Consider the following 12,905-nt stretch of genomic DNA (forward strand, 5'->3'; position numbering starts at 1 on the left):
AGTTTGCATTTCCCTAATGACTAATAACATTGAACGTATTTGTATGTGTTTGTTAGCTACCTATATATACTGTTCATGTTTTCTCACCATTTTCTCAGTGGTATGTGTGTGTGTGTGTGTGTGTTTAATGTGGAGTATGGAGACATTATATTTTAGATGAGACCTTTGCTGAATACGTGGTTTGCAAACATTTTCCCCTAGTCTGACTTTTCTTGTCATCACCTCAACAGAGTCCGTATATCACAATTTTGATGAAGTTCCATTTATCAGTTCCCCTTGTGTTTTTTGTGTTCAGTCTAAGAACTCTTTGACTAACCCTACATTCTGAAGATTTTTCTTTTTTTCCCTCAGTTTTCCAGTATTACATCTTTACAGCTAATTCATGATATATATGTATTGACTTAATTTTTATTTATTTAAGATATAAAATTTAGGTTGAGGTTAATTTTTGCCCATGGATGTCCAAATGCTCCAATGTCATTTGTTGAAAGGTCTATCCTTCCTGCATTGAAATATGCATTTGTACTTTTGTAAAAAATTAGTTGAGCATATTTAAATAGGTCTATTTCTGGGTTCTCTATTCTGTTTCAAAGGTCTGTGTCTATCCTTCCACTGATACCATATAGTCTTGATTACTGTTACTATATATAATTCTTAAAATTGGGGAGATTCATTCCTACCACTTTAATTTCTCTTTTCAAGACTGTTTTTCCTATTCTGAAAAAAAAAAATGGTTTTGCCTTTCCATGTAATTTTAGACTGATCTTCTTTTGTGTATACCTATTAAAAATATTGCAGAGATTTTTATAGGAATTGTCTTAAACTGATTTTTATCTGTGGGTAAGTGACATTTTTACTATGTTGAGTCTTATAATCTACGAAATCAGTATCCATCTCCTTTTCCTTTTAGATCTTTATTTGTCTCATTGGTGTGTTATAGTTTTCAGCATAAAATCCTGTATATATTTTATTAGATTTATACTTGAATATTTCTTTTGTGAGAGAAAAGAGATGGAGAAAGGAAGAAAAAGAGAGAGAGAGGGAGGCAGGGCAGGTGGAAGGGAACAAGTGAAGGAGGAGAGTGATTATAAATGGCATTTTTTAATTTTAACAATCACATGATTATTATTAGAATATTGATTTTGTTTTTGTATATTTTTCTTGCATCTTTTAAACTTGTTAAACTTCTTAGATTGTGGAACGTTTTAATAGTTTGTTTGTTTGGATTACTTGGGATTTTCTACAAAAACAATCACATCGTCAACAAACAGGAACTATTTTTATTTCTTCTATTTCAATCTTATGTCTTTTTTGTTTGCTTGTTTTACATTATTTCATTGCTGGAACTTCTGGCACTATGTTAAATAAGAATTGTGAGAGCGGACACTGTCCCCTTGTTCCCACACTTAGGAGGAAAGCATTTAGTCTTTAGCCATTAAGTATATTGTTACACGTAGCATTTTAGTAGTTGCTCTTTGTCAAGTTTAGGAAGTTCTCTTCTATTTCTATTATTCTGAACTGCTTTTATTATAAATGGGCATTGAATTTTATAAAATACTTTTTCTGTATCAACTAATATGATACTTTTTTTTGCTTCAGCCTGCTAATATGATGGATTACATTAATTGATTTTAAATACTGAACAAGCCTCAGAATTCCAGAATAAATCCTACTTGATTATGGTGTACAATTCTTTTTATGTGCTGCTGCACTGTAATTTGCTGTCCATTTTCATGGGGAATATTGACCTATAGTTTTCATTTTATTACTGTCTTTATTTGGGACTGGTATCAGGGCAATACTAACTTCATGAAATGAATTGAGACGTTTTCCTTCTTTTCCTATTTTCTGGAAAAAGACTGTAAAATTAGTGTGAACTCTTGAAAAATTTCATAGACCTATCCATTGAAAATATCTGTACCTATAGAATTCTTATTTTGAAAGTTATCAAATTTCATAATATAGAGTATTTAAAGTATCTACTTCATACAGGGTCAGTTGTTGTAGTGTTTTCGTAGGAACAGATCCATTTAAGTTGTCAAATTAATGTATGTAAAGTTGTTACAAAAATACATAAGGGAATGATATATTCCCTTATTATCATTTTGGTGTCTGCAGAGTGATATAACATAAAAACTAAAGAAAAGAAGATAACTACTGCATTTCCCTCTATTTTTACTGTTTCTATTTTCTTTCTTTCTCACTGATATTCTAGTATTCCTTCTTTTATAATCTCCTTTTTGTTTAGAGAATTTCCCTTAGCCATTCTTTTAGGATAGGCCTGTTGGTCTACAAATTCTCCTAGTTTTCTTTTATCTGAGAAGGTCTTAACTTTCCCTTCATTCCTGAAGGATACGTTCAATGATTTCTAGTTAATAATCTTGTAATAAATAGCTTTATGCACAAAGTATTTTCTTTGTAATATATAGTAAGCTTATAGCCTATAGAATAAAGTGCCTTATATAGAGCAACTCAGGGATCATACTATAGTATTTTTAACATCAAGTACTGACAAAGGATTTTCCAAAAGGATTGTAGAAAATTTTACACCATAAAAAACAATGGCTATAAGTGATCCCTACTCCTGGAGAGGGGATGAATTAGGCAACTTCAGAAGACGCTTACAACTCCACAGTCTATGGGTTCAAATATACCAATGAGGAGGATCATTTATCAGGTGAGTTTTTAGATATGACTGTGTTAGTCAGGGTAGATAGATCGATATAAGAGGAGACTTATTATAGGAATTGGTTCATGCAGTGATAGAGGCAGAGAAGTCCCACAATCTTCCTTCTGAAAGCTGGACAACCTGGAAAGCCAGTGGGATAATCCAGCCCAAGGGGAGCCAATGGTATAGCTCAGTCCCAGGCCTACCCAAGAACTGAGAACTGCTCGTGTAAGTCCAAGAGTCTGAAGGCCCATCAACCAGGAGCTCCCACATCCAAAGTCAGGAAACAATGAACTTCCCAGCTCAAGAAGACAAAGGATTCACCTCCTCCCCACCTTTTTGTTGCATGTGAGTCCTCAATGGATTGGATGCTACCTACCTACATTGGTAAGGGTGGATCGTATTCCTCACTCAACTGAAACAAATGCTAATCTCTTCCAGAAAAACCCTCACATTCCACCTAGAATTAATGTTTTTTCTAGCTATCTGGACATCCCTTAGCTTAGTCAAGTAGACACACAAAAAAATTAATCACCATATTGACAAAGGATATACTTTAAATAGCATTGAGCAGTTTCTTTCGCCTTTGACATTGTCAATCAATACCTGTTTACACCCTCTACCGTTCACCTTGGAAATTTCGCTTCAATTCTTTCCCAGCGCTCACAAACTTCATTGATGATATATATCCTACACGGAATTTTCCTTTGAATACAGAACTTAGGGATGAGTTCAGGCCAAACCACACTTGACAACTGTAGAACAAGTCCTTGAAATAGGAAAATGATTTACTTACATATTTAGTTGAAAAGTTAAAACTAGAGCCAGAGATATTGGTATTCCACTTCTGATTTTTAACTTTTAGTAAATCTATTCATCAGGCACTTTCCAGGACTGAAAAGTGGCTACATACTCAGAAAGAAACACCTTACCTAAAGCACTCTTGTCACTCTCTGAACTATATATGCAATATTTTTCAAAAGATGACCCTTCAAATTATATCAAAATAATGAAAATATACAGAAAATTATTATATTGATCATTTTGTCATATATTGCAAGAAAAATACATGTTAATCATTTTTCAAAAGAGATTTTGTGAAGGGCAAAAGTGTTAATCATATTGATATTTATACACTGGTCTCTGCCCTATGAAAACAAACATATATAACCATATTATGCAGATGTTCAGCACCATGGCTGAACCTGTAATATTCATTCTATAGAAAAGATATCCTTCACATTATCCACATCTATATGAACTTAACTCAAATTTACCTTGCAAGTATATCTGTACACACACATATATTAAGAAAATCTGTACATACACATATATTTTTCCACTTAAATTTAGAATAAACACAGTGGTTGGTTTTATGGTCTTCTCTTATATCTGCCCAAGTTGAAATCAGTATAAAGAGAAACCTCTGTCTGACATGTAATAAATATACAATTGAAGGGTTTACAGTAATTAAATAAATTGACAATTAGATTGCTTATTTCTGTATTTAGGTGCATATTTCTGTATTTTTATATTTATATAAAATTGTTTATAAAGTAATCATAGCAGTTAATTATATGCTCTAATAGACATACTCATATGACAGAGAATGGGATTGGCCAAGATTCCAATAATTATAAATTATTTAACACTTAACACACATTTCATGAAGGATGAATAAGATAAGTACTTCAGAGAGTCATGACTTTATATGGGATGGAGAAAAATTATAAAGCAAAAATTATCCTCTGGGTTAGAGGCATTCACATTTAAACATTCTTTGGGGACTTAATTAAAATAGAATCATCACTTCTCAAAATTATAATCAAGAGATTTAATTTTGGTTTGCATGTTTATTTTGACATTTTAAAATGCATTGTAATGTGACAAAACGAAACATCATTTTATATTTAAAATGAAGTTTTTCTTTTCATTCTCCTTTAGTAGGTCTCCTAGAGTAAATCCTTTCCATCATACGTAAAACACCATGACATTACAATGTCATGATCATTAAGATATATACAAATTTATAAACTAAAGTATCTCCAAACTTAGGAATAACTGGACTTCATAAATCAGTTGATAGACGAGAAAACAGATCATGATTTCCAATTTAAAACTACTGCTTTCATAAATTATTCAGGGCATAAATAAAATTAAAACTGAATGATATAAAACATTAATTAAGAAGTCTTTACTATGTGGCAGAATGGGAAGATGGAAATATTTTTGAAATAGAAATAATTTTTAATATCAAAAGTCAAAGGAAGTGGCAGAGCATCGTCATTAAAATACCTCATGAAATCTAAAAAATACTCCCTCTCAAGAGATGTACTTGTATGTTAGGTACAATTCTAATAATTAAACATTTATTGGAGAGTAAACACATGCTGTAGAAATATAGTCAAAAGGCAGGTCACTGACATGACATGTTGTCTAGTAGAAAAGACCAATATGGAGGATTTTTCAATGTTAACGTATACATTATAAGACCTATAAATGCAGTATTTAAGTAAGAAAGGAAAGTCCAGTTAAGTCTGTTGGAATGAGGTGGAAGAGAACATTTAAAGGGAGAGGATGGGGATCAGTGGGTTTTATGAAGGCTTCCTACAAGGAGAGAGAGATACTTGGTGCTGAAATATAAGACAGCCCATAAAGTAACATAGAGGATGGAAGGCATTCCAAAAGAGAAGGGATGGCATATGTGCAAAGACACAGACTCAGTATGTCAGAAGGACTCTACATTGTAAAATACAGAAAAGTAGAAAGAGAACAGAGATTAGATACTAAAGCTCCCAGTTTGCCAAGAACTTGGAATTCATCCTCTAGACCAGTTACTTTAAATGTGATCCTTGCACCCACAGGGCTTCAGTGAAGACCCCTCAGTACCAAGTGGACAGGACCATGGGGCTGCTAGAGTCAGCTGCAGAAACAACCGACTTTGATGCCTAAAGACACAGAAAGGATTAACCTTTTGTGACTATTGTCTATTGTTCTTTTAAATTATGTATTTCTTTTTTTCCGTTACAGTCAACATTATTACAGTTGACATTCAGTATTATTTTATATTAGTTTCAGATGTACAGCACACTGGTTAGACAGTTATGCAATTTATGCCGTGATTTCCCCCTCCCCCACTTAGTCTAGTATCCACCTGGCACTATACATAGTTGTTGCAACAGTATTGATTATATTCTCTACACTGTACTTTATACTCCCATGACTATTTTCTAACTACCAGTTTGTATTTCTTAATCCCTTCACCTTTTTCACCCAGCTCTCCCACCCTATCTCTTCTAGCAACCATCAGTTTCTTCTATGTATCTATGATTCTGTTTCGGTTTTCTTTGTTCATTTATTTTGTTCTTTAGATTCCACATACTTGTATAACTGAGATCATATGTATGGTATTTGTCATTCTCAGTCTGAATTATTTCACTTAGCATAATCCCCTCCAGGTTCATCCATGTTGTCGCAAATGGTGAGATTTCATTCTTTATTACGGCCGAGTAATATTCTAGTGTATATATGTATCTAGATGCACCCCATGCTCATTGCAGCGCTATTTACAATAGCTAGAATATGGAAGCAACCCAAGCGCCCATCAACAGATGATTAGATAAAGATGTTGTACATATACACAATGGGATACTGTTGATTGTTCTTAAAGTCTGTATGCTTCCTCGTAGAGATTGGCTAAAGATATACAACAATGGAGACATGCCGCCACATCCATATTACAAATACCTTTTAAAAATTATGTCATCTTAGAAATAGACACATAGATCAATGGAACAGAATAGAGAGCCCAGAAATAAATCCATGACTATATGGTCATTTAATCTACGACAAAGAAAGCAATAATTTACACTGGGGTAAAGACAATTTATTTAATAAATGGTGCTGGGAAAACTGGACAGGTACATAAAAAAAAAAAAGAAAATGGACCTTGTCTTATGCCATATACAAGAATAAACTCAAAATTGATCAAAGGTTTAAATGTAAGACCCAAAACCATAAAAACTCCTAGACGAAAATACAGGAAGTAAACTCTCAGACATTACTCGTTAGTAGTATTTTTAATGACTTATCTCCTTGGGCAAGAGAAACAAAAGAAAAAATAACCAGATGGAACTACATCAAACTAAAAAGTTTTTTAACAGCAAAGGAAACCATTAACAAAACAAAAAGACATCCTACTGAATGAGAGAAGATATTTGCCAATGATACATCTAATAAGGGGTTGTTACTATCCCAAATTTAGTTATATATTTAAAAAAAAAACTCATTTGAGTACAACTCAACACCAAAAAAACAAACAATCCAATTTAAAAATGGGCAGAGTACATGACGTGCATAGACATTTCTCTAAAGAGGGCATACGGATGGACAATAGACATACGAAAAGATGCTCAATGTCACTAATCATCAGAAAAATGCAAATGAAAACCACAATGAGATACGACCTCACTCCTGTCAGAATGGCTATCATCAATAAATCAAAAATCAACAAGTGCTGGTGAGGATGTAGAGAAAAGGGAACCCTCATGCGCTGTTAGTGGGATTGCAGATTGGTGCAACCACTGTGGAAAACAGTATGAAGGTTACTCAAAAAATTAAAAGTAGAACTACTTTATGACCCAGCAATTCCACTCCTGGGTATTTATCCAAAGAAATCCACAACACTAATTTGAAAAAAATATATGCACTGGTATGTTTACTGCAGTGCCATTCACGAGAGCCAACATATGGAAACGATCAAAGTGCCCACCAATAGGCAATTGGATAGGATAAAGAAATTGTGGTATATTTATACAATGGAATATTAGTCTGCCATAAAAAAATAAAGAAATCTTACCATTTGCAACAACATGGATGGACCTAGAAGATATTATGCTAAGTGAACTAAGTCAGACTGAGAAAGACAAATGCCATATGATCTCACTTATATGTGGAATCTAAAGAACAGAATAAATGAGCAAACAAAACAGAAATAGACTCATAGATATAGAGAGAAAAAACTGACAACTGCTAGATGGGAGGGGGCTTGGGTGATAGAGAAGAAGATGAAGGGATTAGAAAGCACAAACTGGTAGTCACAGGGATGTGAAGTACAGTATGGAGAATATAGTCAATAATGTTGTAAAGACTATATAAGGTGTCAGATGGGTACTGGACGTATTGGGGGAATCACTTCATAGATTACGTAAATGCCTAACCTAACTGCACTGTGCACCTGAAACTAACATAAAATAAGATTGAATGTCAACTGTAATTAAATACACATACACATACACCACACACACATTTATTTACATAGTCACAGGATATAGAGTACAGCATAGGGAATATAGTCAACGGTATTGTACTAGCTATGTACAGTGTCAGATGGGTAATAGACTTGGTGGGGTTATCACTTTGTGAGGGGTATAAATGTCTAATCATTATGTAATTTTTGTACACCTGAAAGTAATAAAACTTAATTTAATTAAAAATTAAAAAATAAACAGAAATAAAAATTATGCCATCTTTTTAAATACGTTTTTTTAAAATTTACAATTGGATTCTTTTGTATAGCAACAAGTTATAATTGAATGTATCATGACCCACAGTTTCTGCCTTGGGGAAAACAATGAGCTAGGACTCTGTGTCACTAGCCCACCCACTATCCCAAAGGCATACATACATGCACACACACACACACACACACACACACACACACACACACACACTTTTGTATGCATTTTTGCACAATACACACACATATACAACCACAGGCTTTCCAGGGATAGCTGCAAATTGGAAAATATGCTTGTATTGCCTACTGCTAATTGCAATTCTCACCACCTAGTTAGTAAACAATGGCACTTTTTGTGCTCAAGACTCTTCAGAATATCGCATCATCACACCTTCAGTCAGTGGCCTAGAAACCATAGGAAAACATCTGAGAAATACTTGGGACCATATTTGATAGGGCGCAACTGGCATGCGAAACCCTGTTTCTGTGTCTTTGGGTCCCTTATTTGTATAAGGGAGAGGCAACCTCAAGTGGGAGAGACTATCAGCGACATTAGATCTCCATTGTCACCAGAGCTACTAGCATTCATGTTTAGACAACTGCTATAAGCTATCATCTCCCACTGAATGATTTACACCTGTGAGTCCTACACCAAGTTTGCACTTAAGAAAGCTGACTCCAGCCATTCTATAGGGTGATGAACTGATTATACAGTAGCCTCCCCTAATCCTTGGGAATATGTTCTAAGAACCCCAGTGAAGGCCTGAAACTGCAGATAGTACCGAACCATATATATCCTATGTGTTTGGGATTTTTCGTTTTTGTTTTTTTTTTTTTTTTTTCCATATTATACACACCTTTCACTTAAAGGAAGCACGTTATGGCTTCTCTTTGGCATATCCGAATTGCTAGCGTCACTACTCTTGTGCTTTGGGGCTGTTATGAAGTAAAATATGGATCACTTGAACACAAGCACTGTGATACCATGACAGTCATCTGATAACCAAGACGACTACTAAGTGACTAACGAGTAGAGACTGCATACAACATGGATACACTGAACAAAGGGATGAGTCACGTCCCAGATGGGACAGAGCACAGGGGAGGGTGCGACATTTCATCACACTGCTCGGAACGACCCACAATTTAAAACTGATGAATTATTTACTTCTGGAATTTTCTATTTCATATTTTCGGACCGCAGTTGACTTCAGGTAACTGAAACCACGGAAAGCGAAACCACAGATAAGGGGGGAACTACACTATGTTCAGAGTTTGCATGACTTGAGCTACACAAAAAAGTATGGATATGGAACAAACCATAGAAGTTATAAGAAGCAACTAACTAATTCTTGGTATATGCCAGGAACTGTTCTAAGAACTTTACATATTTTTTTTTACATTTTAAATCTCATGACAGCTCCACGAGGTAGGCTCCTGTTTAATCACCATTTTAGAGAGGAATGTGGGAACTAGAATATTTAAAATTGCATATGAGTCTGTGGCTTGCATTATATTTATTTTGGACAGTGTTGTACATGCTCGTCAGCAGAACTGTCGGGTGTCTATTTTGCACACTTACATTACGTACACCTCACGTATAATTTCCCATCTTTCTCAGTGAGCCTGCTGGCCACCAGCCTGGCAGCACAGCAGTATCCTGTACCTATTGGCCAGCGGGACTAGCAAACATCGACGGGCTCCCTCGCCACCCCTATGACCTAAACGTGTTTGCTGTGTTCATCCACTTCGTTTTATCACTAAGCAACCCAAATTCTCTTCTATTACAGAAGACGTTAGATATCTTACTTCTGGAAAGGACTGCGAAAAGATAGTGAGATGGGCTATTTCTGATAGCCGGTCAGATGTAATCACACAAGCCAGTAGGTGAGCCCATCGCAGACGCTAGACGGACAATCTACAGTTCAAGCAAACCTGTGCCAGCTTATTTCAAGGCAACTATTAATAATGACACTATGTCAAAAAGAAAAACATCAGAAGCAAATGCGATAGCAGATTGGGCACCCACCAACAAGCATAAATGTATGATCACCGTGCTCATAACCTTGCCACAAGATCAATGACCCCACGCAACAGAAAAATCAAGACTGTAAACCTAAGCACGCCCTTACTGCTTGGCTTAATCCAGGCACTGGTATAGGCCAGCTTAGCATTATACTAATTTGTCATGTAACTCCATTATTGGAAAAGACTCAACAACTTGATCAAAAATAAACATTCTGAGACTAAAAAATCTGGTTCCCCCTCAGAAGCGAGAACCATAAAACCCCGTTCTAAAAAATGTATCAGATGGCCCTTGATTTAAAATGCAAAATAAACAGAGTAGTTAATTCAATAACTGTTTAATAAAATACCTTTCACATCTGAAACCTTAAAAAATAATGGTAAGTAGAGGCATGCTTCGCTTATTCCACACTGGAGGGAAACACCGTCTACAGAACTAAAATCTTCACAGTAACTCTCATTAAAAAAATAGTTGACAGATAACTTTAGCTAAGTTCTGAAAACATTTGAAAATGGAACATTTTAATGGAAATACTTTGAAGTTACATTGTACTTTTTCCTAGCATCTTAAAAAGACAATTTTGAACATGACAAAGTTTTTCTAATGCCTCATGTTCATTATGATCAATTATTACACTGTACTGCTGTCTAATGATGCCCAGAGGGACAATTACAGTGTGTGGAGCTGTTTGCCCCCACACCTGAGTGGCCTGACGCACTCACGCTGCTGTGTCTTCAGTTCTGGATTCTGACCTTGATAGGGTTTGTCTGCCATTGCTCTTGGCTACAACTTCTCAGTACTGTTAGATGTTGATTATGATCTGTCCTTCCCACAACGGTTTTAATTTTGTGCTTCTACCAAGAAAAGAGCTTAATGGGCTTTTAAAAAATCGCATGAGACCACAACGAAGAAAGACCCACAGCCATGATGGCACACATTTTGGCTCCTGGAAAAAAAAAAAAATGCTGTTCCTTGTCCTTGCCTCTAATTATGTTTCAGAGGACGAGGCTGGCTGGTGAATCTGCCCACACGGTGACTGTGACAGTTAAATGGTAATGATGTCGACCATGGCAATTATCGGGACCACAAGTCAGGCACTGGGAGAAGTGTGTCACTGAATCTTCACAACTGGAGGGAGGTACAATTAGAATCTTATTTTACAGGGGGTGGGGAATTAAACTTGAAAGATTCACTAATGTCTGTGTGGTCACATGATCATAAGTCCTCCAACTAGTATCGGAGCCCAGATGACAACTACAACCAGACTCCTATCCATTCGCTACGTTACCTCCAAAGGGCAGTGACTACATTTACAGTTTTTTAAAGAAGTTACTTACAACGTAGCTGCAAGCTTTTAAAAGGAATGAAAGTTATTGAATTTCAACTATGTCAATTTCTTTAATATAGATACATTTTGCTTTACTGAGACTGCTCTTAAAAGGCACTCGTTTTGCTGATTTGGTTGTTACTTAAAATCAAGATGTTAACATAATTCTGTTGACTGGTAATATATTATCGCTTTAGGTTTATAAAATTTCCATTGCTAATAAAAAAAACAACAATGAATCATGATGTTGTGTTTCAGTCATAAAAGCATCATTGTCCATATCACCTTTGACTCATTACTTAATTTACTACTCAATTGTAGAAATTTGGTAGAATCTGATACTCTGGATTCCAAGGCGCATCTAGGAATCCAGGGATAGCCCAAGAAGTTCAGGGATCATATTCATCCCACATGTGTGTTTCTTTGGTCTGCACAGTGACTGCCACATTTTAAATTAACTACAGACATTTAAACATGTGATTTCATATAAAATGTGGATTCCTGACTTCTTTTAAAGAACTGGCAGATGTGTCTGCATGGGCCACTTTCTCACATAGAAACACTAGGCCGAGCTGTGAGTGGCAGCCCCTTCAGGCAGGACCTGTTTGTACATCCAGGTCGCCAAGAGTACTTACTACCTGGCCTGCTTCCCTCAGTGACCTGCCTGGTTTATGAACTGAGTCCTGTTTTCACTAAAAATCTGACAGTACAACTCCAAACTTTCCATAATATTCTATGTTCCAGTTTGCCATGAATTTCAGCCATTTTATTTTATATAGTTTGAAGAACTGCCTATGGCACATAAATAATATTATCACCATGAGCTCTTTATACATGAAAAGGAGATCCAAGTGTTAAGCTGCTTGGTTCAAGATCAGAGAAGTAAAGGTAATTTAATTCCAAAACCACCTATTTTATATCAGCTTCTTAGTAGCTTAGACATACACAGCATTTACTAGTATTATTATCATTTTGGCTATAAGTATCTCTTGTAGCTTTCTTCATTGAACTCAGTTCTAAAGAATAGGTAACCCCACCAAATCAATACTTTGCATGTTGCTTTCCAGGCAAGTAAATTTGATATTGAAAAGTTTGTGAGACAGAAAAAGATAGGCACTGCTTTATTTTCAATGTTTTCTCTAAGTAATAAATTATTAACTTTACTTCAACATTTAATACACTGTCTAAATAACAAATAGTATATCATTAAAATTAAAAAGTAAACAAGTGCCTTTTTGGAAAGCCACATGGTGATAAATGCAATAGAGAAAAATTAGGGAGGGACAGGCGATAAGGAATGGCAGGAAATCAGAGGAGTTATTTTATGTCAGGTGGTCAGAGAAGTTTACTAATGTATGTAAAGTAC

The 12,905-nt window shown here is 35.3% G+C and overlaps 1 protein-coding gene across 1 annotated transcript in view; it reads right to left on the bottom strand.

Annotated features, from left to right (window-relative positions):
* GBE1 (1,4-alpha-glucan branching enzyme 1) overlaps positions 1–12,905 on the bottom strand; it is a 253,230-nt gene that overhangs the window by 101,761 nt on the left and 138,564 nt on the right.

This window comes from Rhinolophus ferrumequinum, chromosome 2 (genome assembly GCF_004115265.2).
Source record: "Rhinolophus ferrumequinum isolate MPI-CBG mRhiFer1 chromosome 2, mRhiFer1_v1.p, whole genome shotgun sequence".
In the NCBI taxonomy this organism is placed as follows: domain Eukaryota; kingdom Metazoa; phylum Chordata; class Mammalia; order Chiroptera; family Rhinolophidae; genus Rhinolophus; species Rhinolophus ferrumequinum.